Source organism: Apodemus sylvaticus, chromosome 9 (assembly GCF_947179515.1).
Source record: "Apodemus sylvaticus chromosome 9, mApoSyl1.1, whole genome shotgun sequence".
Taxonomy (NCBI): domain Eukaryota; kingdom Metazoa; phylum Chordata; class Mammalia; order Rodentia; family Muridae; genus Apodemus; species Apodemus sylvaticus.
In genome coordinates, this window is record NC_067480.1 from 55,350,528 (window position 1) to 55,375,728 (window position 25,201).

At 43.2% G+C, this 25,201-nt stretch overlaps 1 protein-coding gene across 6 annotated transcripts in view; it reads right to left on the bottom strand.

The window, feature by feature from the left end:
* The window catches only part of Spats2l (spermatogenesis associated serine rich 2 like), a 173,521-nt gene that overhangs the window by 130,312 nt on the left and 18,008 nt on the right, over positions 1-25,201 (bottom strand). For all 6 annotated transcript variants that reach the window (XM_052193225.1, XM_052193224.1, XM_052193226.1 and 3 more), the window contains exon 2: positions 17,532-17,580. The gene's annotated coding sequence lies outside the window, so the exon portion shown is untranslated. The remainder of the gene's footprint in view (positions 1-17,531; positions 17,581-25,201) is intronic.

Below are 25,201 nucleotides of genomic sequence, written 5' to 3' on the forward strand. Positions count from 1 at the left end.
CCACACATAACTTCTTCAAAGGCACAACGTAGTGTTCTTAACTCTTCCCTAAAATGAACAAAGGGGAAAGGAAAAAAAAAACCTAACACTCTCTCCTTCCTCCCAAGGATTAGTTCCCAGCCAATACCGATCGATGGGCGTGTATTGAAGACTTGGGGCAGATCAAAGCCCTCAGCTGGATGATGCACCAAGTGCCTTTCCCACTAGTCTGCCACGTGCCCAGCTCTGAGAGACACCGTGATGTGCTACACACAAAGCCAGCGTCGGGCTGAAGCTGTGCACACGGTGGAACCATGCTCTGCCTTTCCATTTCACCAGCTTCTCCCGCCCAGTCTCCGCTGTCCCCGGCCCAGTTAGACAAGCCCCAGTCACTGAAGAAACTCTTCCCCCAGTTCACTTTCTAAGGACATTCCCTGTGGTTTAAAGGATCAACATGATCAGACCTTCTGCTGAAAGGCGAGGCAGGAGGCATTCTGAAAATTCAATAATGGTTTCTGCAAGAAGTTGCCTCGCCCGAAGCTAACTGGGGGCCTTCTGAATATTTTCAGAACTGTGGCCACAATCATCCCTCCATGTCCCAACATGCCTCTGCAGTCAAATACTTCAAAATCACCTTTACATGCTCCCTCATAGCAAAGGGATGTCAACGACATTTTGTCATTGCTCCCATAACGCATCCATCTAAACTCACGATGCTAGTATTATGTTACATAATAGGCAGCCTGCTGACATTCCTATTTTAAAGCATTACATTCTCAGGGTTTATCACAAGTCGTTTGAAATTTCATTTAGCTCTAATGTATTATACAACTTTATGTTCAGAAAAAAACATTCTCTGCTACATCAGCAAGCTATATTGGAAAATACAGTTGCTGTGAGTTTGAAGCTGTTTGCTAACTTTTGATGTGATCCTTTTGGAGAGCCACTTGGAGAAAGATGAAAAACCCGACACTGGTAATGAGAAAGGAAAAGTTTTTTTTTACTACATAGTGTTAAGAAATTGCTTTGGAAAACTAAAAGAAATATATTTTGATATCTAATTTAGATTAATGGCATCACGTTCAGCTTTCCAGCGAATTTACTGTAAACAAATCTGATGGCCACATCATTGTTTACAAAGCTTTACAAACCAAGAAACTGGTTTAACTATACTTCTAGTGACTACAGTGATTCAAGAATCTGGAAAACTTGGTTTGAGGGTATTTGTGGCTTGAGAAAGCATCCATCTATCCGACTTTGACTGTTATAGAAGTAACTGTGTTGTGAGGACACCAGAGGACGGGGCCCTGGGGTAAGTTACAAGGCCACAGGAACCCATCAACACCTCATTCACATGTCCCAGTTATGCGTTGAATGCTCCCTTAAATGGGCCATTAGCACAACAAGCAAATGTAAGACTCTGTTTTAAGCTGTGAGAAAAATGAGCTTTCTCTTTCTTGAGCATTTCTTTTGAATGAAGCATATAACACAAGCTACACAGTCTCTGTCAACTCATAATAATGTAGAGCTCAGAAAGGGACAAGAAAGAAACTTGAGTCAAGAAGGGTACAGCCCAGTCAGCTCTCACTGAAGATGTTTCCTGAATTCTGTGTTGGTCACTGCTGACTACCAGGGAGGGGAGAACTAGCAGGTGTTCCACTAGATGCTTTTACTCCACAGACTAAAGTTTGCTCTACCAGGAAAACAGAAAGAACAGGTCATGGGCAGGCAGTTAGTGGCTACATTTGTGCTTGTCTGGGTTGAATTTTCTGTGCTTACTGCAGAGATCAGGCAGTTATTGTTGAGGTTTGGTCGTTTGTATATATTACAATGCTAAATATTGGCCCCCGAGGTCTGAATGCCCCCAGGGACTAGAGAATCTGCAGTAGACTCACGCAACCCTATGTATCCTTGTCTCCCAAGTTATCCCTGATTGGTGAATAAAGATGCCTATAGCCTATAGCTGCTAGAAGAGAGATGGGTGGGGTATTTTGGTTTCTGGGCTTGGCATTGGAGGTAGGAGACCATGAGGAAGGAGAGAGAGGGAAGACGGGAGAGAGGACAAGACATCATGGGAAAGGAGAACTTCCTAGATGAAATGTGGCAAATTATAACTTGGAGTTATTGATGGGGAAGTAAATTCTAATAGCATAGAGGGTAGATATCAAGCCAGCTCTAGTGCTATAAAGGCTTATTATAAATATAAACACTGTGTGTCTTTTATCTGGGGTCTGGATGATCAAAAGTGGGGTAAAAATTCCCAGTTGAGATTAAATATATACTACAAGAAAATATTATATACAAAGAAGGAATGACATATTTCAGAATCTACAAATTAGACTAATTAAAATTAAACATACAAATGCTTGATTTATAAAATCTTTTATGAGGTAATAACCTGACTTATTTCACAGTAGCTACAGTAAAAATTATTATTTTATTTAAAAATATCCTATCTACAATTAAAAATGCAGGATCTGCAAACACATACATCAGCCCAATCTTGTATATTCAATTTAGACTCTGAATGAAATGTTCTAAAAATATGTTAAAAATCCTAATATCTTCTTAAATTATAGGAATAAATCAAGCTATATATTTATGAGCTCACTGTCTCCAGGCAAGAATCACTGTTTCAAATTATGGCGTAAATTTCTATTGGCTAGGCTAGACATGATAACAAATGCGGAATTCTCTGAGTTGCCATTCAGTGCCCAGGGGAGAACTTTTCAAATGGGAGAATAATGGGAGTAGTTGCCTTTAAGATTTCTTTCTCAGGAGTCACAAAGGTACATCATACATCGGAGGATACGGAGATTGTCAAAATGAGATTTTCTCAGAAATTACATAGTGTGGCACAAGAAAAGAAAAATATACAAGAAAACAATGGCTTGTTGGGCCAGCAGGGATGCTGGAGGAAGAGGAGTCACAAAACAGTGCTAGCCGGTGATCTTCCCTCCCTCCTAGTGACGGAGGCAACGATAAATGACCTCAGAAGACTGTGGCCGTTCAGTTTCAGAACTGGAAGAACACCAGGAAATGGCCATATTCAAACACCTGGACCCGAAAGGCAGGGTCTCTTGTGCTTCACAGTGTGTCATGGCGTGGGATTTATTTGCAGGTCAAGACTTTCCCACCCACCAATGTCCTTTTAGAGGTGACAGGATGGGCCAGTGTGTCTGTCCAAGTTCTGTAATGACTTGCCTCTATGTTCACCATGGAGTCATCCTGTATGTATTTAAACTTTTAGAACTGGTTCTTAAACTAGCACATAATTTTATACATATGTATTTTGTTTAACGTTGCCCACATTCTGAAGTTGTATTTTTAGGCATGGGATCAATGAGTTGCCATCCCATGAAAATGGCACAGGATGGTTAATGAGAAAAAGATATTCACTGCCATGCCTTGCAGGATAAACCCAGGTGAGGGGCTGGGATGGACAGAGGCCTTCTTGCTACAAAGGGAAGAGCCCGAGAGGTTGCCAGGGGTCAACAGCTGTTGGGACTTTTATTTTCTGGTGGGGGTGAATTTCAACTGCTTCCCACCTAATGGCCAACGCTCCTGTGAGACACTGAGCAAGTCTCAGCTATGCATCCCTTTCCAGAAGTTTTCAGGAAAAAAAAATGTCAACTAGCCAGGATAAGCAACAGGTGATAGAAAGCTACATCTTCTAAATGTCTCTCTTTAAAGCAGAAGATTTGGGATAATGTTTCAGAGCTGGATAGTTTGAGTGTCTACAAACAATGAGAGTCCATATTAATACGCACTTTCATCCCTTGGCAGCTTATGAATATCTGTACTTCAGGGAGTTTGTCTCCCCTGAGTTGTCATGGGGGTAGAAATGGATCCAGAGTGGGAGTAGGAAGAGAGGCAGAAGTGTCCTAATAAATCGAAAGTCTTCATTTTGTTCAGGGAAGATTTGCAAGAAAACTGCACTCTCTGATGAGTCAAAATGACTGTTCTTAAAATCATGGTCCACGTGTCAGCCAAAATATGTTTTCTAGCTGCAGAAATGTGGAGCAGACCCCGGGATCTCCACATTCAGAGGCCAACACAGCAATTCTGTGAGGTTAAGGTTCAGCCTGGTCTACATAGTGAGTTCCAAGTTGGCCAGGGTAACATAGTGAGAGAGTATCACAAATTAAATTTATGAATAAATCCAGCTCAGAAGCTCCCTGTGGTCATTCTCAGCTACACTGGACCTGGGTGCTTTCAGTTAGTTTGGTTAATTTATTTTTCTGTGCACTCAACCCTTTTTCTTAGTAAGAAAACAATATAACGCCTGGTAGGGGTGTGCACACCTTAATCCCAGCCCTCTGTCTTGAACCTCCCCCAAAAAAGGAAAAGAAAAGGAGGGAGGGAGGGAGGGAAGGAGGAAGGAAGGGAGGGAGGGTGAGAGAGAGAGAGAGAGGAAGAAAACAACATATGTACCATTTTTTTTTAAATCAAGGCACAAATAAAAGAACATCTTAAATTCCAATAATCTTACCACTCAGTGAATCACTTTCAAAGCTCTTATTATTCCTAAAAATATCTTCATATATTAAGATGTGTTTACACTGTGCATTTTTGGTTTTGTAACATTCTTTTCTCAATAGTACAAACACTTCATTACTTACCTGCTGTAAGTCTATGGTGCCTGAACAGCATTTCTACAAATGATACTAACATGATATATGTATATATAATTATTTAATCTATTGCTATTGTTTAAACAATTTGCTTTTTAGCATTTTGTAAACAGTACTGTAGTCAACCTTTGTGCCCAACATCTTTGCATATGTCCTTAATTAGTTCATTAGCTTGAATGCTTGGAAAAAATTTGTGGCAAAACAATTAATCTAGTTTAAAGGAATAAAAAAGTAAAACAACAACAACAACAACAACAAAACCATACTGCCAAAGTGCCTTCTAGAAACCAGGTCATCCATTTTAACTTGCGTGAGGTGCATGGAAAACCATCTGGGCCGACTGAGATTTGTCAAAGGTCACAGACATGCCGAGATCTACAATTGTATTGAATATGAGCTGCAGTTTCATAGGTGAGATGGAATCACAGCACACACATTCTATGCACACTCTGGCTACGACTAACGCATGGAAAAGTCTCTTGCCCTAGTGTCGGTTACTCACGGTCAGCCATCTTCCCAAAGACTTTAAAGCAAAAATGTCATCAGTTAACAACCCATAATAGTCTGGGCCTCATGCCACCCTGAGCTCCTGTGGCTGAGAATGTCAACTTCCCCAAGCACTCATGCTGCAAATGCAGCCCTGCCTGCCATTAATCACTAGTCCTGGGTCTCCATGATCAGCTGGGGCCACTGCAGCCCCCGTGATCCAGTAACCCTCACACAGGACTCTATTGCTAGGTCACAGTGTCTCTGTCTTCTCCTCCTCTCAGCACAGCGACGGTGCCAGTTCACATCCCAAGAATGGCAAGCACAGAACACGAAGTCATTCTGAGAGAGAGCAACTTATTACAGCATATCATTAAGATTGTCGCTTTGGAGGCCGAGATGGTTCAGAGGGATGACGGCAGTGGCTGCTCTTCCAAAGGACCTAGGTCTGACCCCAGGCCCACCATTTATAACTCTAGTCCCAGAGGATCTGATGCCCTGTTCTGAAGTCTCTACGGTCACTGCATGGGTGTGCTGTACAGACATACAAACAGACAAGACACCCATACATACAAAATAATAAAATGAAATCATTTAAAAAAAAGAATATTTTTGTTATTAGCTGTTGCTAATAATCTCTCATAATTTATAAATTAAAATGTATTAAAGGTCTATACACACAGGAAGAAACTGCATACATTTGGTTTGGCATTATTCCAAGGTTTGGAGCATCTACAGAAGTATATTTTCCATAGATAAAGGGAGACTTCAATGGAAGTGCATTCCATTGAGCTCTTTCTTTGGGATGAGATATCATCTTCCATCCTCTGTGCTAAGTGCGTTTCTTATACACTAATCAGTATACACTCATATTCTCCTTCATCTCTCTCTCTCTCTCTCTCTCTCTCTCTCTCTCTCTCTCTCTCTCTCTCTCTCTTTCTCTCTCTCTCTCTGTGTGTGTGTGTGCTTATATACACGTGTTTGTATACACAGAGGCAAGATATTTCTCCAGTCACTTCTCTACCTTATTTTTTGAGATAAAATATCTCACTGAACATGGCACGGATTCACCTAACCAAGCTAGCTAGCAAACCCCATGGATTCTTCTGTCTTTGCCTCTTCAGAGCGAGGGTTAGGAGCACATGCCTCCTTACCCAGCTTCTGCACATGTGCTGGGGATTGAACTCTGGTCATCACACTTGTGTAAAATCACTTCCCCAGGTGAACCATCTCCCTAGGACCATTTGAAAAGGCATTTAAAGCAGGAAGTCCCTGCTCCACTACTGACAGGTCCTGATTACACATGATCAACCACACGATCTTCATCCAAGCTGTACTTCCAATTAGAGGCCGGAATGAATTTGCAGCTTGACATTTTAATGAAGTGATAGAAATGACATCTGAAATTTAAGCAAAAAAAAAAATCAACAAATACTTGTGGAACTAGAGTGGATAGAATGTTGTATCAGATCTCACGTTCGCTTTGAATTTTCTGTTTATTCATTTCGATTCTACCTAATTCCAAAACCAACTGCCCGCAGCCTTTCCTTCTAAGCATGTTTTCTAAATTGGACGTTTCTCATCACTGAGGCTGCCAACTCCTCTCCTAACATAAGGGCATTCTCCCATCATAACTGCTTGCTATATTTGGAGACTGAATAGCAAAGATATTGTTCTTAACCAGAAAAGACGAGGAGGCAAATAACTCATCAGGATCACAAACCCTGCTGGGAAAACCTGCCAAACAGACTGCGATTTTAGGTATGCAATACCAGTTCTATTTAAAAAACAAAAAACAAAAAGCAGAACTCAGAACCCAGGATGCATAAAAGCATAAAAGAATCACAAAGTCAGACCTCTGGGCTAGTCACTCCCTCCAAAGGGAAGGTAGCAGCCCAGGTGTCCTGCAGCCTGCTTCAGGAAGACAGGGAGGTAATGAAAGAGTGCAGGGAGGGGGTCCTCGTGGGAAGGCAAAAGGATGCTTGTTCTCCTGTAAGTCCTGACAAGGAAGTGGCCAGTTTCCTATGGGGCTCTTTCCTCTCAGGCCCCTGACTTCCAAACCAACCAGACTTTTCTGTGGTACTGGGTCTGGTCTCTGGTTCCACATTTTGAGAGAAGAAGAAGAAGAAGAAGAAGAAGAAGAAGAAGAAGAAGAAGAAGAAGAAGAAGAAGAAGAAGAAGAAGAAGAAGAAGAAGAAGAAGAAGAAGGCGACGACGACGCGCCGCCGCCGCCGCCACCACCGCTGATGGTAATGGTAGTGGTGATGGTGGTGGCAATAGTGATGATGATGGTGGTGATGATAGTGATTGGTTTGTGGCTTCTGTGAATCCCCATCTTTGGAATTCTTAGCCACCTCTTTCCCACTGGCCTGACCCTCGCCTAGGACCTTGTCTCTTTCAGTGCTTCACAGCTGTAGTCAGGGACACGTCCCCAAATCCTGTCTCCACGCAGAAGGACAGCCAATGGCAAGTTCACTGCATATGCTAAATGGATGCTTAGAAGAAATTTTCTTTTGCATGATTTAAGAACAAGAAAGAAGGGTCAAGTGTTCCACTAGTGGGGGCGGGATTAAAGGAAAGCCATGGCTTTGAACTTGTTTGTCACGCTACAAATAGTATAGTTAGTTTCACTCTATCTAACCACTTCCAAATGGCATTGTTTTGGGGCAAAGGATCAGCCTCATTATGAAAGCCTTTTGCAACTTTAAGGTAAACATGTCTTCCTTTCTACCTCGTCTGACTTAGCCGTCTGTTGAAGTAGCACAGGTCAAACACAGTCACAAGACTCCTCTAATACAAAATAGCACGTTGATATCCAGCTTACACGTAATCCTTATGCTTTATAATTTTTTGGTTCTTACAATTTAGTAGGCCTTCTTGTCGTCTCTTCAGAGAATCATTCAGGAAGTGTAGTATAATGGTCACAAATGTGGGTATATGCTTGCAAACTCAGCACTTAGCACTCAGGAGGCAGAGATTAGAGGTCAGGAGTTCAAGGTTATCCTCAGCAAGTTACAGGGCAACCTATGCTACAAGGATCCCCCCCCCACACCCCCCAGCAAAACAAAACAATACACAACAACACCGACAGTGAGGTTAGGTGGTGTGGTTTTGAGTTCGGGCTCTGCGCGTAAGTGACCCTACACATGGCACCACAGCCTGCTATGCATTGGCACATGCCAACGCCTGTAAAACAGACAATATTGATAGTGCCCACCCACTGGGTGCGTCACAAGCACTAGCTGTGTTCATATATTAAGGCAGCTGTAGTGGAGTCAAATCAGCCACTCACACAAAGGCCTGCATCCAGATACCCAGGAAACATCCCCAGAGTTACACAGTTTACAGCCAGAGGAGGAATTCTTATCTGTAACAATGATGCTGCTCCTCCGATTCATAACTTTATCAGTGGACAGATTATCTATTTTTTTCCACAAAAGTAAATCGCATGGTAAAAGGAAACCTCTAGTTGGACATAATGACTCAAGCGGAAGAGCCGGGGCAAGAGTTCCAGTGTGGCTTCTTGAGAGGACCCCATTTCTTTCTGTTTCGATAAAATCTCATGTGCAACTTAAGTACTTGTAGGCATTTCGGGCCGCGCTAAATGTATCCGGTGGTGGCTGTCGGAGCCTGCTTCCCATGGCTGTCTCCTCACTCACACAGAGCAGAGCCTCTCTGGAGGAGTCTGTAGGGGAAGGGCTACACCACTCCCTCTGAGCACTCTGAGGGGCACAGCACGCAGGTGCAGCTGGTACCTCTGAGTGCTGTGGGAAAGAGGGCCTCAGCCAGGGAAGGCCGGGCTGGGAGCCAGCAGCAGCACCCCAGCGAACAGGGGCCGCAGCACCCCAGCGAACAGGGGCCGCAGCACCCCAGCGAACAGGACACTTGTTTCTGGTGTCTTTGGAGCAGTGGGGATGGAAAAGATAAAATAAGAAGCAGGTGACACTGGAGACAGGGAGCAGCAGAGGCCCAGATGACACTGGGGACAGGAAGCAGCAGACCCAGGTGACACTGGGGACAGGGAGCAGCAGAGAGACCCAGGTGACACTGGGGACAGAAAGCAGCAGAGAGACCCAGGTGACACTGGGGACAGGGAACAGCAGAGAGGCCCAGGTGACACTGGGGGCAGGAAGCAGCAGACCCAGGTGACACTGGGGACAGGGAGCAGCAGAGAGATCCAGGTGACACTGGGGACAGGGAGCAGCAGAGAGACCAGGTGACACACTGGGGACAGGGAGCAGCAGAGAGACCCAGGTGACACTGGGGACAGGGAGCAGCAGAGAGACCCAGGTGACACCGGGGACAGGGAGCAGCAGAGAGACTCAGAAGACAGGATGGATAGAAAAACCACAGTAAAGTGAGTAATCATAAAATGAGAACCAACTTAAAGATTATACCAAAACAGGAGAGCCAGGGCAGGATGGGGGTGGGGAGAAGAAAGGGGACGGGAGGGGAGAGGAGGGGGAAGAAGAGAAAAGGAGAAGAGAAGAGAAGAGAAGAGAAGAGAAGAGAAGAGAAGAGAAGAGAAGAGAAGAGAAGAGAGGGAGGAGAGACCACAGGAGAACCACCCTTGTGATGTCTCTGTCACGTGGGTGATGGATGGGTCAGGCAGCCACGGGACTCACAGCTGCCATGTGCACACTGGTAATGTATCCTCAAGGTTCTGTCCAAGGAATGAATGATGCTTCAGCCAAAGCATCATAGGAAAGAATGAATGTGGTCTGAAAGGATGAGCGGAATGTGGAAGCCCCTGCTGGAGTGTCTCGGCCCCTCTGCCACAGGGTCACATGTGCAAACGGAGCGTGCTTTAAGCAGGAACAGAGCCAAGATGCCCAGACTGCTCCTCACGGATATTTTGCAAGAATCACCCGAACAGGACAAAGTTCTTGTGTTATTTTCTCTCCCTTTGCTCTGGCTTATGTGAGGCGGTGCCTGAGACTGAACTGGAGTCTTATACATTCTAGGGCCACATCCACAGTCAATGACTCAAGTCCCTTGCTACTACACACGCGTTCTGTGCATGTGGAAGGCGGAACATATGTGCAAGGGGAGGGGCATGTGTGCCTGCCCTGTTTGTGTGGAAGCAACAGGCCAACCTTGGCAGTCACTCCTGTGTTTTGAGACAGGGTCTCTGTTTGGCCTGGAGCTCAGCAAACAGGCTTGCTGACTAATGAGCGCCAGGGTTTGCCTGCCTGCTAGGATGACACACTCGCACCACACACCTGGCTGTCTTATTTGTGTTTTCAGGGTTAAATTCAACTCTTCACGATTATAAGGCAGGTACTCAACTGTTTGGCTCCCTGGCTCCCAGACAAGCCCTTAAAATCCCCAAATACTACTCATAGAGACTTATTTGTGGGGCTGGAGAGATGGCTTGGTGGTTAAGAGCACTGGTAAGCAACTGTAACTACAATCCCAGGGCACCCGACACTGCTTTGGCCTCTGCCGGTACTGCACACATGTGGTGGGCAGACACACAGGCAGGGGAAAGATACATAATAAAAGATACACTTAAAGATACATAATAAAAATTTTAAAAAGAATCTTATTTATGACTATGATACATAAAAAGCAAACCGTGGTTTGGGTACTCCATCTATTCTAAGGTATCTACTTCTGTAGAATGACTAATTAAATATAATTTATGTTAGCTAAGCCAGGTGATGCCTTGCCCAGATCATTAACCATATCTCATTAAGAACCTTCTCCGAATACTCACACATTCTGAGGGGGGATGATATAGATGAATAATTATGTTAAAGGGAAAGTATTAAAGAATGTCCCTGAAGGCTCTTTAAAAACATCATAAACAGGAAGCACAATACAAGGTTATGAAGAATGGCAGAAAAGCTGATGGTGGCCTATTTCTATAACGGAGCACAGAAAAAAAAATTACTTCCATTAAGTTAAAATGAACTGTTATTTCATTAAGCAAGTGTCTTTATTTACTCTTTGCTCTCTGTAAGATAATAGCATGTATTGTTGAGAGTCAACAGTTCATTTTTTAATCTAGGAAAAGGAGGAAGTTGTATCCCCTAAGGAACAGGTTTCTGGCTGACACAGTTTGGTACACTTGGAGGGTGACGTATATTCTTCATACTTGAATCTTTGTTAAACCTTCTGTCCCTGATATAGAAAGAACGCTCTGATCTACAGTCAGGAGGGCATGTGCCCTGATGTGCTCCTTCTGTGGACTTTAATGAGAAACGTATGCAGAGCTACCCTCATTTGGTCACTGGCTTTGTGTGACTGACTAGTGGTATACACCCTGAAGATGCCTGGCCCTGGGAGAGAAGAAATGAAGCAAAGGAGTTCCCCTCGACCTTCATACCACGTGTTACTTGGCCTGGACCTCCAACGGGTCCTTTACAGCCCACTAGCTGTGACTTTCATGTTACCCCAATGGTTACTTGTTTCTTAATTGTCCAGCTCCACAGGTTGGATGATCTCTATCTACCCAAGTTGGCTCCTAATTCCAGAGTTAATCTGGTTCAGAGTCATCTATTCCTCTCCAGCACACACATCACAGCTGGGTTGACGTGAATATATTCATTCGCACTGATGGGTGTAGTGGTGAAGTATTTGTGTGCTCCAGACAGTGGGCGTAGCGCTGGGAGGACATGGACTAAAACACAAACAACGTCAGTCGCTAGTGTGCCTTAGGGTAGCTGCTATGCTGGGTCCTACCATTAAGCTCTATCCCTGAACAGAGCACAGGGAAGGAAGGGGACCACCAGCTGGTAGCCAGAGCTAGCTCTTACGGGACAGGGCTACACATCCCCTCCTCTCGTGACTGTTCTGAGCAAGCCACAAATGCCCAGAGCGCTCTTCAAGTTTTTATTTTCAGAAAATTTTGCAAGCTTTATAAACTATTTTTATGCCCCCAAATGTTAATTTGTAGGTACTTTGAAAGAAAAAAGAACATTCCTTAGAGATTTTCCCCCCCTCAGCACCAAGGAATGCAAGTAGGCCTTTTATTGGCACCCTGTCAGCTTCCACAGCTAAGAGAGCACAGGGTTAGAACAAAACCACTAAAGTGCCTTGCTACTGACTACGGGTGGCCCAGAGTTCAAAGGTTAACCTCTGAGAATGCTCTACCCTCCCTTTCATTTCCCTCATAAGTAACCTCCAAATACCAAGGATTAGAGACCCAGGGTGCAGAACCTTTCCATCACAGACCGGAAAAACAGCAAGTTCTTGCTGGGGCTGGCCTCTCAAAGCATAAGTCAGAACACCTGCAAACCTCTGGCAGCCAGATTCCCACAGGAGCTCAGACTTTCAAGGCTCGGTTCCTAAAACAGCCAAGCAAACCATTCTTGTAACTAGTGTGAGGCTCTGCGTTGACAGTGTATGGGGAGAGCTGGCTGTGAAGTATGGACAAGGGATGACGGTACAGCTCTACCCTCCGGGCAATGGAAACAGAGGGAGTATTTGGCATCATCTGCTTCTTTGGTGGTATGCTTTCTCAGAAAAAACATCCCTGTTTAGAGAAAGACAAACAATATAGAATCTGGCTATTTTACATGTATACATACTTGGCAAACAACAGATTTTGGTGCTCTTAAATGTTGAAACTGAATGCTCCCACACCCCAAATCAATTTAAGATACTGTTTACGTAAATATTTGAAAACATTTGACTTGTTTTGGAAAATACACATATTTTGCTGATGTGCACACTTTCAGGACTTGCATTCTTGGTATAGTACAAGTAATTGCTTGAGCCAGGGCATAACAGGTGCTATGTATTGGATCCTTCGGCGATTCGATGTGAGGAACGGCTGTACATGACAGACCTCTGCCTAGGAGTGACAAGGAGTTATTCACACTTCACCAGAGAAGACCGTCAAGATCACGGAGCTATGACCTGTGATATGAAGTCTCTATGTGCCTATCTTATCTTCTTTGCCTTTGGCTAAAGTTTTAGGGTAAGCCACCACTAGGAATGTTAAATTTGGACCAATGCCTCCTTCTTCACAAGCGGTAAATGAGAATTTTGATGTGGAAGTAAAGGCAAACTTTTGAGATGGTAACCCACCTCCAGGAAGCTTCACGAGTTATTCCAGGACCATTCTAGAAACTACTGAGAGTGATTTGAAACCCAGTGTCCGCATCAGAAAGAGAATGAGAAGCCCAGACTCAGTTATGGGATGCTGTAACTTATTTAAAAACAACATTCCCAATGTATCTGTGGTTATTATTTTATTAACATTCCCTAAGTAAAGTGGAGCCATTAGCAACCATGTCACATCAGTACCACTCGAAGGATAAAGATCATGGGCATCCTGAAATTTTGTAAGATGGCTAAGATGTGCCGGGTGAGAACTCCAAGCACTGCATTCATGTTGCGTGACAATGTCCCTCAGCTGAGGCTGGCAGGTTAAATCGAGGCCAATCAATCTGAGTTGAATCAATTAAATTCTCTCTTGAGAAGCTTCAAACTAGGGAACCCCTCACCCCAGCATCTGAAAGCCATTATTGTTTAATCACATCAACAGTGATGCCTTATTAGAGAAGACACCCTCCACCTTTTTTGCTTTGATTCTGAAGCAGGGTCTCAGATTGGCCTGGCGCTCACCAAATCGACTAGGCTGCCAACCAATGGGCCCGGAGCTTGGCTGGCTCTGCTGGGATGACGAGTATGCAGCATACTTGTGAGCAGTTTTATTTGGGGTTTTCTTTAGAGTTTTAGCACTGATGTATGCATACTTGAGTAACAGCTTAGTTCTTTTTTTCTATTTTTATGCTTCACATAAATGTAGTTCTTTCTATATGATAACATTCTTTTGTATATTCTTTCAATATCATGTCTGTAGGTAGTTCATTTTATAGCTATTGTTAGTTCTTCCATTTCGATACAGTATTTCAATATGACCATACTGTTAACACATGCACTTGAATATATACTTCATGAGAATACATTGACATAGACACACACACACACACACACACACACAGACTTACACATGCGTGCGCACACATACACACACACACACACACACACACACACACACACATACACACACATTGAGCACTTGGGGGCAGAGGTAGTGGTAGAGAGAGAGGTAGTTTTAAGGATCCTAAGTGAAATTCTAAAGGAAATTAATTCCAATGTGTCTCTTGCCAATCAATTTTAATATTAACTAGTTCTTATACAGCTTTGAAGAAAGGTCATTTAATTTCTACATTTATCTTTCTGCAGACTTTAACTCCTGCCATTGACCAAATATAAGCTACGGCACTAGCTACATCTTAACTTATTCTCTTAAGTCTGTGATTCTCCATAGATTGAGCTGCTCCCCCCAAATCAGTCTCCCCACCCCCACTCACACATTTTTACATAAGAGTATTTTTCTTTTGGATAGGGTCAATATTGCACATACTGAAAGAAGAAAAGTTTCTTTCAAAATTTAAAGCAATTCTGCATCAAAAGAGTTTCAACTTAACACAAATCAAGGCTGTAAAATAGAAATAAATGTTACTTCTGTAGCCAAATTAAGGGATGTAATCACAAATAATAAAAGATTAATCTTAAAAGGATTAAGTCCAACTTCCAAGTCTTCAGTGTTTTGATTACTATAGAGTGTAGGAGTGCAGAAATGGGACCTATCTGTCGATAGTGTAGCATCCACAAAACATGCCTACCAGAGTATCACTGCCTTCTTGATGACAAACAGCAACTCACACCATCCCTGTGCCCAAAACTTTCCACACACTATTCACATGCCTATACATTACCTACACTAGTCTGTCAAAGCAATTTGATAAAGCAGATACTGCTACTCCTGCTATCAGATAAGAAGAAACTGAGGTGCAGTAAGAGAAAGTAAGTTCCTATGTCTGTGACTTGAGGCTACCTCAGGCTGGTGAGATGTCTCAGGGTTCAGTTCCCAGCACCACTCACTTGGTAGCTCCTAAGTGTCCGTAGCTCCAGGGAAACCTAACTTTTGGCCTCCATGGGCAATGTAGACTCAGGTACACACGCATGCAGGCAAAGTGTTCATATGGAAGAAATACCATTTTTAAAAGCCATACCTCTTTGAACCTTAGACTGCTTGCTATGCATTATCACCTTACAAAATGTTAGTTTCATTGCTGTTGACATTGTTATTGTTATTTTGATAACAATAGATCTTCAAGATCAGGGAATAGTATGTGAACCTTGGGAGGGAAATCTACATACATTTATTCAGATTTATGAGAAAATTGCGATGGCTGTAACTAAGCAACCCTCCAATTCTGGGAGAACTAATTATGAAATGAATTAAGGGATTCAATGGGTACCCAAACTAGTGATTAGGGCTCGAAGATCTGGAACTCTGGTCTAAATCCAGCTTTGGCACTTGGCTCCAAAATAAACATGACCAGATAAGTACCCCAGCTCACAATTAAAGTGGATTTAGATGGCTCGTGTGTTCACCTGGGAAAGACCTCTTCCTAATTGAATTCGGACATCTCTTCAGTTATCGTGGGTTTCATTTACCATCTTTGCAGTCTTTTTGTAACTGCTGGCAACGGGATTATGCTGAGGGAGAAATCACTTCAATCAGCCAGGCCTGCCGTACCAGCATAAAAAGACAGAAAGCAGAGCTTTTGAGCGGTAATTAGAAAATTCCTTAAGTGTGCTCATGTGGCATATGTTTTAGACAACTACAAACTGGTAAGACCTGTTACAGAGGGATGTCTAATGTCACCGTTCTGGGGTAAACAGTCAGGAGAAGTAGTGTTCCAACACGCGATTAGAGCAATCTTTTCAGGCCAAAGCTCTCCGGCTTCCCGCCTCTAATATGATTAGTGGCAGACAGCTGGAGGCATCTCATCCTCCTGACAAAAATATGATCAGAATTGTTTTCAATTGGTACATCCTTCCATCAGGCTGTTGCCTTCCAGCAGAATAATCAGAGTTTTTGATTATCTGGTGTTCACTCCGAGGAAACAGGGATTGACTGTGTCCTTGCTTGTCTGGTGAGGAGAAGGCTGCCAGGATTTACGTTATAACTCTGCAGTTGCGTAAGCAAAAGACAACTAAACAGAGGGGGGAGGAGTTTGTGTTCATGTACTTCTCGTGTTCATACACAATGTACATACGTGTGGACACAGAAATAGTTCATCCCGTTTTTACTGTAATACTTCTCTTTCAGCAAATACAAAGTCCTTTCATGGTGACTCATACACAAGGAAGTCAAACATCCGAAATCATGCATGGATTATGACCAACGCCCCCCAGAGTCAATGACTCTTTTCAGAGTTACGGTCATCTTCCTGAAGTTCCCGGATTATGGAAAAAGAATCAAGTTTAAACACTAATGTAAAACCTAGGAGGCACCTCGGCTTGCTTCACTGGACTGTGTCAATTTGGGAGTTGTGACTTTTTTTTTTTTAAATTTCAAGACCAAAAACCTTTCCATGTGGAATATAGACCGTTGGGGAATATCAGAGAATGTATGGAAGCTGATGCAATCTGCTTTCTGTCTACAAAGACTTCTGACATAATCATTCACATGTGAATAACTATTGAAACAGTTAACATTTTGTTGTTTTTGTTTGTTTGTTGGTTTGTTTGAGGTGGGGGTCTCCCATTGTGGCCCTGGCTGGTCTTGAACTCACAAGAGATCCACCCACCTGCCTCTACATCTTCTGAAGGACTGAGAGTAAGGATTGCACCACCATACCTGACAACAGTCAGCATTTCATTGGAGGTAGTTTCCTTTATGATGACCTTGAGCTAGCCAACACCTCTGAAGATGACTGATTATCGTATCTCAGATGAGATCAGGGATGTTCAGAGTGGTGTGGTTATATGTCCATATACCAGAGAGGAGAAAACTGAGGCTCAGAAGAATGAGAAATAAGACCATGCCATTATTAATCAGCTGGAGGCTGGAGGCAAGGCCAGGCTGGCTGACTCAGTCTTCTGCTCCCGGTCCAGGCTGACAGGAACTACAACTGACAGTCAGACTTCCAGACTCACTGGGGATTGTCTTCAACAGCAGTACAAGGGCTGTCACTGCCACAGTGGGAAGCCAGGAGGTCTGGCTCCAGAGCCCAGTGCTCATAACTCTCAATACCCTTCCAATTTACAAGGATGCCTATAAGACTTTGTTTTTTTTTTCCCTTTTTGTGGTACTCCAAAGTATCTTACATGACGCTATTCTAACAATAACCATGGAAACACTGATGTAGTTTGGGAGGGGGTGTGGGTGGGAAGGATGATATAGATGGACAGGGGAATGTGGGTGGAACAGGAGTGGCTCAGATCCATTGGCCACATGGTTGCACTTACACTTTAGTGACAACTCTAGCCTGAAACTTTAAGAGGCAGCTGAGAGCCCCCTACCCATCAAAGCTCCGCAGAAGTCAGGTGGAAGTAAAGGGATACATCATCCACAAAGACAGGAAGACGCCATGGAGAAAGGGGACCATCTCTACTTACCTGGGAATCCACAGAGATGCTCCTGAAAGCAGCCTGGTTCTGGAGTCTCCTAGGAAGAAAAAGCATTTGGAGGGTCAGACTGGTTGGCCTCCACTGGCAGCATCCTCCCCATTCACTCCCCATTATACTTTCTCCGTACCCCAGAATCTTGAGTCTGACAGATAGTGAGTTGGTCCTCACGCGTGACTTAATTCAACCTTGGATAGGCAGAGTAATTTGAGTCTGTTTACTCAGCAGTAGAGGGGATAATAATAGCTTTCTCACCAAGTGTTTTGTTGCATGATAAGCAAAGCGTGCAGTGCATTCAACACACCTAGCGTGTGTAATGGTGATATTTAACAACAATAGCTGGCATTTATTATGAATTCAGAAAGTACCTGGATTTTTTTTGAGACTTGTCCCCACATACCAACCAGGTTAGTACTCCAAGGGAGGCACTGGCATCATTGGCATTTGACAGAGACCAATAAACAAGGCACAGAAGGGTCAAATGGTCAGACTACTGAAACACTACTAGAATGTGGTAGACATAGCTAACGGTGACAAAATGTGGTCACATAGTATTTGCCTAACTAATTGAAAATAAATGTTTGCTATTGGTTTTGATGTATAATAGTGTCTTCTACGAGACTTAGCCTATAATGTATAATGACAGAACTCAGCCAACTTAGGCACAGGGACATGTGCCAAGGTTACAAGTCACCCCACCACTCATTCACACACCACGACATTTCCATGCTTATTTGTAATCCCAGTGCCTGAGTAATCCTCAGAACACTCTGTAGGGGTTCACATGCTTAGGTCACAGATTCCACTGTCATAAGGTCAACTTTCATGAGACCTTTATAAACTTTATAAACGGCCATTTTCCTTTGTGCCATATCTGTCTTCCCTTTATCTAGAGGGAGTCCTTTGTCCCACTTCCTGGAGAACAAGAAGGAAGGAGGTGCTTGAAAGGATAAAATGGGGATGGGATAATGGAGAGACTATGGGAGGGACAACTAAGAGTAAGGAGGGATTGTATGAGACCCTAAAACAGTAGAAGATTCTTAAAATGTATACGTATGTGAAAGAAATCTAAAATGGAATCCATGAATACCAGAGGAGACAAAGTTTGAACTAGATATCCCTTGACACCAAATGAAACCTCAAATGCTGGGAATGGGTTATATCTAGTCAAGTTGTGGCCACAGAGGCCCTATAGAACCCCCAAACAACTCAGGCTATTGCCAAGGCTATTGGTTGCTCCCCAAAAGCTGATGGTAAGGCCTTGGTACTGAAGATAACATCTACATAACTCATTAAACATAGAAAAGACACGATGGTGCTTACCTAGAGCCTTCACCCCCTACTGACTCGCACTCATGGAACTGGAAGGTTCTTTTCCAGAGAAGAAAAGTAAACATCAACTGAGCTTCAATCTCTATAATCTATAAAGATGACCTGCATGTAAAATACGCTGGTACGATCCTGTCACAAAAACTGTGTGAGTAACCAACCACTATCTGACTGGAATTTAAGGCCTAGTCCATGAGATGGAACCCATACCTGACACTGCTGCGGTGTTCAAGGACCTGAGACTAGCTAGGCCATGGACCTAGGGGAAAACCAAGTTCGGCTCAAGGAATGTAGCAATGACTCCTAGCAATGCTCTGCTACACTCAGATCAGTAAGTATCCTGCTCAGTCATCATCAGAAAAGCTTCTTTCTGCTGCAGATGGGACAAATGCAGAGACCCACACCTGGACAATGGGCAGAGGATAACAGACCTTGAAACACTGTGTCCTGAATGGGGTCTCATCACCAATTAATTCTCTCCTTTCAGACTTTGGGGAACTGAGTGGAAGGGGAGACAGAAAGATGGTGAGAGCCAGCGAGAATGGAGGATGCCAAGAAAGCAAGGCCTTCTGGATCAAGATGACTGCTGAGCTCTGTGGCAACCTCTAAACTAGATGGAGTCCCCGGAAGGACCAGTGTTGGCCCAGGACGCACCAAGACCAAGTTCCCAGCCTAGAGGGACAGAAGAAAGAGAATGAGGGAGAAAAGGGAACGGGAAGGGGTATTTACCCTGGAGTGGGATAAAGGACTCCCTTTGGGTAGAGGGGAGACAGGTGTGGCCCAGAGGGAAATGGTGGTATGTAAAGGTACAAGAAGAAACCTTGTGTTAGGATGAGGTGTTTAGTTTTAATTGGACAGGTTAAGTAGGGTATCGAAAAGGGGCTTTTGATTGCTGGGATTCAATATTTTGATACCTGGACCTTGGTGTCAGTCTCAGAAAAAGGAAGTGGCCAAATCAAGGACTAGACCTTGGTGGCTAGCTTTGGGACTGTAATCTAAGGGTTTTTAACAAGCAGGGAAAAGGTAAAAGACAAAACCTGCTGGCACCGTGTTTGCCATGCCTGGGCCTGCTAGAGCCCTTCAGTCCCAGTGCCTCCAGAGGAGGTAGACACACGCCCCCATCCCTTACCCAGAAGCTATCTCCAACTGATAATCACTTGCACAGGAACAATTAGATTTCTCCAACAGAGTCTCACTAAGTATGCAAGCCACACTTAAGGACAAGCCCCAAGCTCAGAAGCCAACACAAAACAAACTCAAACCTATCTATGAAAGCTTTTTGTCTCACAGTGCTTCGTCTGATCAACTCTTTCCCCTTATATATTCATTTGCTTATGTATTAGAGATTTGCAATTTTGTTTTAAGAGGGTTTTTGTGTGTTCGTGTACACATTTGTGTCGCAGCATTAGTATGTGTTTATTGTGTTTTTTCTTTGGCTTTCTTTTTCCCAATTGTTTGTTTTGTCCATTTTAATTGTGTCTATTAATCTATTGTTGTTTTTGTTGTTGTTATAGATGCCTAGCTGAATTTCGATGAGAAAGAGAAAGAAAGGCTGTGGATTTGGAAGTGGGGAAGATCTGGGAAGAGTTGGAGAAGGCGAACAATAATCAGAATTGCATGAAAATATTTTTAATAAATTTTTTTTAAAAACTAAATGATATGGTATCCCTGGCTGTGATACCACTTCTCCGGGGACTTTCTCCCTCCCCTAACATCTCGGGTTTCATATTTACATGAGAAGATTGACCTGGGCATCCTGAGACCCTAATCTACAACTCTTCCTTTCAATCTTTTCTCCTAACAATTCAGCTTCCAAAAGAGAATATAACATTTCAGAGGCATGAACAATGTCAGGACAGTGCCAAAGTCATTAACATAAAACACAAGCCACATTTCATAGTCAGCCCTGTGAGCATGATCAATTCTTGTCATGGGAAATATTGGCAACCAGAAGACAAGGGAAGAATGCAGTCTGAGGGCAGGCATGCATGTCACCCTGCTCTATTCGGAACCCTGGTGGTGGCCCTAGAGAATCAAGACCAATCTGAGGAGACCTGGGGTCCCAGGTGTGCAGCAATTGGTGGATAAGGTGATTAGGCTGATGGGGTAGATCAGAACGCCCGTTAAAACTTAAGCAGAAAACAACCACTTAATGAGATGCCTGGGTCATAAGTCAGGTGAGGACCCCACAGGATAGAGCTCCTGGGACTTCTTGACTTCAAGTATACCAGTGGCCATTTTGGTCTCTCTCTCTCTCTCTCTCTCTCTCTCTCTCTCTCTCTCTCTGTGTGTGTGTGTGTGTGTGTGTGTTTGTGTGTGTGTGTGTGAGAGAGAGACAGAGAGAGAGAGAGAGAGTCAGAGAGAGGTGTCTTTGGGAAACATTTACTTCAACATAAGACGCTACTGACTTTATTTACAGATCAGTTCGTCACACTTAGATCCATTTGCTTTCACAAGAACCCCTTGGAGGGGAATAATTCAGCGAGTGTAATACCTCCATTAAATAGGAATTGATTTCAAAATATGCTTTTCAAAGTTTTGACAAAAGCAATTTTCTGATTTTCTTTATGTACCACCAAAGGCAAACACTGTTGTGTTGACAATGTAATAAATGAGTTGTCAAATAAGATATTAAACATTTATAGATTTAATTTTTAATAAAGGCTTTTAAACATATCCCAAAATATCCATCAATAGTTGACATGAAGAGCTGCATTTTGGTAAATCCAATCCTTCACTACAACTGAACTTGGCACAAGATATTTATGGTTCTTTGACACAACAAGGTGGTATTCCTTATGGGATGGTAAATAGCTACAGTACAGACGTCTAGAAGGCAGAAAATGGTCGCACATGTCATGTATTATTTTGCTAGGATATGAGGAATGGATACACTGCCGTTGTAGTTTCTATTCCCAGGCCTGGGAATCACACATAGAGGCTTTAACTCCTACCAGACTCTGAAAGGGGCTTCATCTGATGCAAGAGCAACATGGCTGATCTCATGTGTCAGCCTCAAGGGCAGCGTTGCTCCAGGACTCATTTAGACATATAAATTATAGCTTTCTTAAGCCTGGAAGAGCAAAAAGATGAAATTTGGTAGCGGTTATCCCTAGGATTCAGGATTATAGGTAATTGTTTTCTTCTCTATAATTTGCTTTCTAAACTGTCTATAATGAGTGTGTATTATTTTAACGATTTGAAAAAAAAACTTTTTCAGTCTCATATATTATTAACAACAATCTCAGGTAGTAAAAAGTGAAAAGGCTTTAGAATCAAACACACTGGGGTTCAAATCCCAGTCTGTCCTGTTCTGACCCTGATGCCCTTTGAAGAATTACTCAATAGCTCCTCTTGCATACACCAGTACAATCAGAATAATCTGCATGCCATGGGGCACATGGATGACAGACTTCCTGATAACAAACGATAAAGCAGGATGTTGGTATCTGTAGACTGATGCCTTGGGCCAGCTGTTCACAGAGAGGCTGTGAGTCAGACAGACATTCTCCAGCAGTTAAGAAAATCCTGAAGAGAAAGCGAGGCTTCAGCTCCTCCCACGGTCCTTTCCATTTCAACCACTAGATTCCTACAGGCCAAGACTCTAGTCCACTGAACCAGCTAGGAAAACTTTGTTTTGGAGAAGCTTCGGTTTGCACTGGATTGCAGCTAATGCAGAGACTCAGTGCTGGTCAGAGCACTGAGAACAGCCAAGAACTGCATCGCCCCTCCAAGGCTCAGAGAACATGGCGGAAGAGAAGGCGAAAAGAATGTTATGTGCTGGAAGAGAGGAAGGACTGCTGGGAAATATGGTGATAAATGCTACCTGGTGGTTTCTACCCCACCTTAAATCATTTAGTCCACAGATAAAAGACACAATGCCTTTATATTTATAATAAGCCTTAAAGCACTAGACTGGGACAGATGTCAAGCCTCTGATAATTTTGTCTACTTCCCTGTGATGCCCCTGAGATATCACTTGCCATGTCCCTCCGAGGCCACTCCTACTCCAACAGGCCAGCCCTCATGGCGATGACCCACCTACCCCATGGTGGCTTCCTCCTTCTCCTCATCTCAAGGTCCGTTGTCATCTCTCCTGAGACCCTCAAGTCCAGGACCTCCAGCCTCCCCCAACAGTAGCAGTGGCACCTTTCATAAGACCTCACAGGCCTGGCCCAACATTCATTATATATTAAATGGAATTTATGAGGCCCCACACTTTCTAAACAAAATTCAGGCAGTTAAAGGATGCTGGAATGCAGGGTCATATCTCTTGGTTGTACCACAATTGATAAGTTACCCTTGATCAAGTGAAAAAAACCCACAAACAACCTTAAATTAAAGTCGTGGAGCACACACAATTAGACGGGAAAGTAGGAAGGGGATCTTACTGCTAAAAGTGGTTTGTGGGGAAGGGAAGAAAAATAATAGTGAGGGGAATATATCAAAGTACATCGTATGCATGCATGAAATTGTGAAGGAATTCTAGTTTACACGTTAAAACCACAAGGAAGAAGTCCTCAGATTGGGACAGAAGTTGGAGAAGGGTCGAGAAAGAAATCACAGCTACTGTAATCCAGGGCTTCACTGTGTATTTTCTTACAATTGATGTGAGCAAAACAAGTCATGCAAGTACTTAAATGCGAGGTAAGAAACAAAATTACAATTCTTTGACATTCTTCTTAAAACATATGTTGATGTTATCATCCTATCCACTGGGAGACAGGTTGGTCAGCTAGGCTTATGAGATAATATATTGTGTGTGTGTGTGTGTGTGTGTGTGTGTGTGTGTGTGTGTATGGTGGCTGGGGTCTGTTGCTTTTGGATGTGTGCTGTTGTTGACTACAGCAAGAAATATTGATTTAACTGGCTTTACTATCCAGGTGTTTGTTGATGTGTAGAAATGAAATACATAAAAACCATGACAAGCTTGCTATACAAGTCAAATCCCATTTTGGCTCACTCCTAAGGGCTGTCCAAAGTCGTCTGCTACATTGGAGCTATGTACTGTGGCTGCTTCCTGAGTCGTAGTAAAAAAAGAAAAAGAACGAAAAGAAAAGAAAAGAAAAGAAAAAGAAAGAAAAGAAAAGGATTTTCATCCTAATGGGATCAGCTACATTAATGAATACTGTTACAGAATTTTATGTAGTATAATTTATTGTAGAAAGTACAGCAAGGAAAAAAGTTAGAAATGTCACCTCTCCCTTTTCTCAACTCTGAGTTATATCTTACATCCTACGGAAGTATGCTTGCTTCTTTTCCAACATCTGCTTTCTCCCTGGCCTTTAACCAGGCCCAGTACAGTGCAGACTCAGGAAATAGATGCTGGAGAAATGGATGAGATGAAGCTTTGGCACCAAAGCAAAGGAAGGAATTTCATGATAGTTTCCTGTGTGGAAGGAAAAGCAAAACCCAGACACAGTTCCAAAATGAGAACAGCACGCAGGTTTAGGTGTCACCAAGCATTCTCCGCAAGTCCCAAGCCCTGTGGGCCTTGTGTCAGCTCACTAGGGTCAGAGAAATTTGTTTAACCTATCTAGTGCTTGACTCCCACCCGTGAGGAACCCCACAGACACATTTCAACCATTAATTATCTGCAGACAGCGTCATAAACATCCTACCATATAGCTCAATCAAGAGTGGCCAGTGGACAAATCCTATCCTAGTCACTCCAGTGTACAAGGAGATAAAGGCGGAGGAAGAAGGGAAGGAGAGAGAGGGGCGGTGAGGGAAGGAGGGAGGGAGGGAGGGAGAGAGAAAGAGAGAGATTGGCTTCCTCAAACTTCCTAACTTCTCCATCTCTTTTCTGCCCTTCAGCAGCACAATTATTTGAATAATCAGTCTCCTGCAATTTCTACAATGTCATCTTATTAGAATATCTTCCTACTTTTTTCCTTTTTTCTTTGAGCTTTTATATTGAAAGCTAAAATGCATATCAAACATTTCAGCTTTGCTTCTATTTCAGGACAGCATAGTAAACCCAAATATCTATGTTTTAAATTTGAGGTGAAGTCTTGCTACGTAGGCCTTGCTGTCCTGGAACTTCCTATTTAGCCCTTGGTTGGCCTCTAACTTATGAGTGATCTTACTGACTCCGCCTCCTGAGTTCCGTGATTATAGATGTAGCTTAAATGTCTACTTTCACAAAGGACTTTAATGTGTTCCAAAGACTGCGCTTTAAGACTCAGTCTCAAATTTAAGTCTCCCTCTCAGAGGGCTGTGCTTCAAGAATGAGCACCCAACTTTTGAGAGATTCTAAGCTAGGCAAGTGGGGGTTTTAGGGCAGAGAAAAGGCCTGTGACAGTATCATCAAATAAAGGAGCAAAAAGACA